Source organism: Lepeophtheirus salmonis, chromosome 4 (assembly GCF_016086655.4).
Source record: "Lepeophtheirus salmonis chromosome 4, UVic_Lsal_1.4, whole genome shotgun sequence".
Classification (NCBI taxonomy): domain Eukaryota; kingdom Metazoa; phylum Arthropoda; class Copepoda; order Siphonostomatoida; family Caligidae; genus Lepeophtheirus; species Lepeophtheirus salmonis.
In genome coordinates this window covers 2,790,660-2,796,659 of record NC_052134.2, presented here as the reverse complement: position 1 = coordinate 2,796,659, position 6,000 = coordinate 2,790,660, and positions in this window count along the sequence as shown.

The window sequence follows — 6,000 nt, the reverse complement described above, 5'->3', positions numbered from 1 at the left end:
GCTTACATTATAGAAAAATGTTCAATATTTAATTTATAAAAAGTTATATTCAAAAAATATACATCTACATTGATTTTTTTTTCAATTTGACGTTTTTATGGGGGTGTACTTGCAAATATGCAACATTTTATTTCATAATATTGTTATCAAATATCAAACTCAATTTCATGACGTCATTCCCCGTAATAAATCTGTAATATCATAAACTGTAACTTAAAACTACCCTTGTACAAATTCAAATAAAATATTAAATCATTATTAAGAATATAATGATGTATTAAAATATCGTGAATGGATCTCTTCATTGTTTTGATACTGATATCTCATTCCTAAGGAAGCTCCCTTATGAGGCCTTGTAGTTTTCCTAGGATGAATTTTCATCCCGTTGTCCCTCGTTGAATTTGGAATCCGAAATAGAAAATCTATTGAGATAGATGATCAAGTTAGAAGTATCTTCCTTCGATTACCTCGATCTTCCTTTGGTCTTAACTCTAGTAAAATATAGAAATCCAGTTCTTTTTTTCTTAATTATTGAAGAATGATCTTAGGCCTAAGCAATTGTCAAATTTATAAAACATCTAAATGTCAAATGTGTCTCTCTTAAAATGATTCAATTGTTTAAATGTGTTTTGTTTTTTTTTATTTTTATTTTATGGTAATAACTTCAAATTGTTGTAGTAGCCATTTGTAACTATTTTAACACTTTTTCTTTATTCAATATTTCTCATCCAAAGCCTTATATATTAATCTGAAAGTGATTGGATCCGTTAAAGTTTCAACCCCTGAATATATTCTTTCTTGTACAGGGTTCATCTTATGTAGTGGTATATGTACATATTATTATTTTCAATCCAGAATGACATTGATCCAAAATCACAGAGGAGGACCACAAAATATCTTATTTCTAAACTGAGCAACCTGGGGCGGTTTGGAAAAAACAAAGAAAATTCTAAATTCCAACAAAATTCGGGAAAAGTTTTGCACTTTTCTGATGAAAAAATATTCACCGTTGATGCCACGTTGAATAAGCAGAACAGGCGCTACATAACAACCGACCATCCAAACAATGTTTCAGCTTCAATGAGACATATCTTTCGAACAAAACATCCAGCCAGAGCTTGGGTCTTGGGCGTTGTGGACCCTCCCATTTCTGTAGAGAGGAAGGAGCCGCTCAATGTAGATACTTACATCGAACTTTTAAATAAGAAAGTGCGACATTGTGCCAGAGAAAAGTTTGGGGGCAACTTTGTTTTCACTCAAGGCGGAGTTTCATGTCATCTCTCCGCTAAGACCCAAGCCTTCCTGAAAGAAAACTTACCGGAGGAACCTCAATATGTGGTTTGCCTCTTCTCCAAATGTGAAACACTTAGACTACCCTATCTAAGCGAGTCTGGAGGGTAGGGGGTGTGCTAATTATCACAGGAGTGTCCAGTCTTTAGATGGTCCATGAAGAAGTGGACCAAGCTCGAGTCTGACTACAGTCAAGGTCGTCAAAGGATTTCGGCCTTGTATTTAGGCCATTATTAGAGCTGAGGGCTGGCATACTAAACAAAATTGTTCTAATTACTATTTTCAGATAATTTTGTTATATAAATGTCCTCACTAAACGTCTCAATTAAATTTTACACTTGAAGAAATGATAAAAATAAAATGTGCACCACTAGATAAGATCCAAATTTTACATGGACAGATATATTCCTACCCAAGGAAGGGATCCAATTTACTCTCGTATGAATGTTAGTGTTGTGTCTTGACGAGGGAGAGGAGACACAAACTTATTTATAACGATGAATCCAGGACGACCGAGAGAAATGAGAAGAAGGAATGGCGTGGAGGAAATAATATAATAATTATTAAAGGAACATCTGTATTCTTTATAATATAAAAACCTACTCTAATTAATACATAAAATACAGGACTATTTATACAAGGTAAAAGACAGTACTTTTAATACAGATATATATATATAAAAGAAAATACAAGACGATAAGAAGAAGAACAAGGGGGAAGGAAATACGAAATACATTACATCACCCCCCCCCCCCCACCCCCACAAGCACCAAATCCATGACGGTGCTTACACAGGTTCTGCTCTATGAAAAGTAGCTTATTGATCCGCTCCATCGATGTCCAGGCGCGGACAACCCATTCGCTCTTGTACATAAAATTTGTATCTCCATAGACGTGCCGTGCTCTCAGCACGCGCACCGGAGAAAGGAGAACACTACTCCTCATAGAGGTTTTAGGGACACGAGCACCCTGCTCGTCCCTGGGAGACATAACCTTCACCCTAATCGAGGTTTTAGGGACACGAGCACCCTGCTCGTCGAGGTTTTAGGGACACACGAGCACCCTGCTCGTCCCTGGCAGACATATCGATCACCCTTATAGAGGTTTTAGTTACACGAGCACCCTGCTCGTCCCTGGGAGACATATCGATCTTGCTCGATGTACCCTCATCCAACTCGGGATGATCCAGAGGAGAGACCATTGCACATTCATTATCCAATGATGTGAACGGGAGAGTAGGAACAACAGAGAACCAAAACTTCATAGGATTAAATCCACTTTTAATGATGTGGTCCTGACACGGACACACACTTCACTTCTTGTAAGTGACCAAGGTTCTTTTCCTTCCTCCACGAGGCCCAAACTGAGGGACAGTCCATATTGCTCCGCCTTCTGCAGACGAACGAGTGTTCTCCCTGTCGACGAAAAAGGGCTACCCAACTCCAACAGGGCTAGCTTCGCCGGCGATCCCACAGCAGGGAGGTCACGTGATCCTGATCCCATCCTCGTCACCAATGTTGCGTCTTGACAAAAGTGACGAGGTTTCAATTGTTTAAACCAAAGAATCCAGGATGACCGAGAGACAAATGAGGAGGAGGAATGCGTGGAGGACTAAAACAATACTTTTTTATAAGATCATCTGTAAAGCCTGTCTTCTTTGTCCTGAATCTTAAAGATCATGGAAGTATTTCCGTCTTGAATTAATAAAAATCAATCTCAGCAAAGGAAAAGTGCAATTAAATTTAAAATGCGCCTCTCCATTTACTCTAATGTTTTTGTGTGTTATTTTTAATTTATATAAATTTTATGAATAGAGCTCATGTATAAGTTTCATTTTCTAACAATACTCCGTTTTTTACATTACTAAATATAAACATATGCCACAACAGTCTCATATTTTATTCAATTAGAATAGTTGTCTCTGAAAGGGTGAGTATGACTTGACAATGACCAAATTAGTTTATTACTTTTGATGAAATTCTGGTAATAACATATGAACTTTCTCTAGAAAATCAAGGCAACATTGAAAATAGAAAATGATCAGTACTTTGAAATTTGGGAAAATGTATATTGTATAGTAAAACTATATATATTTATTAAAATATCTACACTCTTTTCAAAAATTATATTTTGTGCTTCTATTAGTTTATCTGAGAGATTTGTGTCTTTATATAATAGATTTTTCTTACCTATTAACTCAAATTAAAGTTACTTAAGCTGATTTACGAAACGAGGAACGTTACGTGTTGATATGGTCAATGTACTACAGATTTATTATGGAGCATGTTTTCATGAAATTGACATTGAAATCGTAAACAATATTATGATAACGTTACCTGTTTCCTAGTACACACCCATAAAAATACAAAATACAACAAAAATCCTTGGAAGTGCATATTTTTTATTGGTTATTTCATTTAAATAAAACATTGAATATTTTTTGAGAGTAAAGAGTGAGCCACGAAACTTTTTCTTTTTGATATCCCTATAAAAAAAGACAGATGGATATTTATCAATAATTTTTTTTTATTTGAAAGCCTCAACATTCTGGTTAATAATAAAACACCACTTTATTCATGTGGCCGCCGTGGCTGGCCTTACAGTAGCCCATTCTTTCGACCCAATTTTTTCAATACATTTTCGATTGTGTGAGCTTCAATAAATGCAATGGCGACTCCAATTTCGTGTTTCAAATCGTCAATTGTCTCTGGATGGTTGGCATAACATTTATCTTTGACGGTTCTTCACAAAAAATAGTCCAATGGAGTCAAATCGCAACTACGAGGTAGCCAGTTGACGTTGCCGTTTCGGCTTATGATGCGATTGTCGAAGACAGTGCGAAAAAGATCCACTGTAACGTTGGCTGTGTGGCACGTAGCACCATCCTATTGGAACCAAATGTCGTCGATGTCTTCCTTCTCCATTTAGGGAAACAAAAAATCTTCCAACATGGCCCGATAGCGTTCACCATTGACCGTAACGGCAGCTCCTTGCTCGTTTTTTCGCTTTCGGCAACCGCAGCAATGTTTTTGATTGAGCGCAGTGGACGAACACGGGAATGCGTTGTTTTATACATTAACTAACCAGTTTTGCGCGCACACTTTACAAATTTATCCACAAACTGCGTGGAAGGCACTTTATTTCGACCGACGTAATTTTCTTACAGTTTCGTTTGAAGACTCTCCATTTTGGAAGTAAGTCTTCAGTATTCCCCAATTTTCTTCGAGCGTAAACTTAACCATTTCGTAAACCGGAGACCTTTTACAAAATATTAAACACAATGAAAATGTTACTACAACTGTCAGACGTCAAAAAAGTGGTAGTTCAAAATGCAACCGCTAAAATGATATTCCTTACCCCTATGAATGATGAATAATTTACAAGAATATAAAGAAACGTGTCGTTTTTCAGCATTTTTCAGACTAAAAATGGAAATATATCGTGTTCAGAACAAGATACATAAAACACTTTTATAATCATAAAAAAAACCTTTGGCATGAGTTTTATTAATCATACTTTTAATTTGGTAATTGTCTTAAGGGTAAAAATGACTCTAAACGATAATAGTAAAGAATTACAATAATAATTTCAGATATTTCTTAATTTAGACGACTGAGAAAAAAACTGAGATCTGTTTTGGATTATGCACTCAAAGATAAATTACTTTTTAGTTTTTTGGCTTTATTTCATTTGTACAAAATTTGTGTTCCCTATTATTATTATTTATTAATTGTTGAGAATTGTTCACAATCTGACAAGAGCTCATTCTAATTCAACCAATCAGCTTTCAGATGACTGATAAGGAGAAACAATACGGAAGATTGACTGCTGAAAACAAAATACCCTGTATATTTTTGTATTATTGAGGTAATGTCGTGATACATTGGTTCGTTCCTATATTATATTCGAGTAATATTTGATGAAGAAAGGGTTTTATTGTGTGAGACACACCCAAGCAACAACTCTTCGTAACCTTGAGGATTGTTTGTTCATTCAATACGGATATAAGTACAAATGTATTCAAGTATATGCTCAAAAATTCTCAATCTTTTGTAAGTACTGCAAATCCTCAAGGAATTCCATTTTATACCTAATACCTATATATATAACTCCATTTCTCGTTTTATTTCATGATTAATCTTTAACAATTATCTTTCTTTTTTTCTACTTTAAAGAATATATAATCAGGGAAATCGAGAGTCATCTGGCTTATGAAAAATATGAAGGAAAAAAAAATCTTTTACATACTTGAGCATAAGTCTTACATGGTACAGACCTTTCAACATATAATTATAATACCACATCAAGTGATAAGACACTCCTATTTAACTATAAATTGAGACTGAAACAGAAAAAGTAATATCATAATGCATTCTGTAAGGAGATGAAATAAATTTGAATTCAAATTTAAGGCGGAAATGGTTTAAATGGATATTATGTAGTAAGTTATTATTCAAGCTATGGAACCCCCATCATGTTCACAACTGTTACTAATTATTGTAACATGTACCTTAGTAAAATTATAATTATTGTACCTTCATTTCCGTTTCTTACTTGAGTTGATACAAGTAACACTTTGAACCGAGACTAGTATGTACAAAACTATAAACCGAATGTCGAAATGATGACCACGTGATCAATATTTACCCAATTATAGTGAGATACGTGACTGGTTGTTCAGCCTAAGTAATACAGTCTATAAATAAGTAA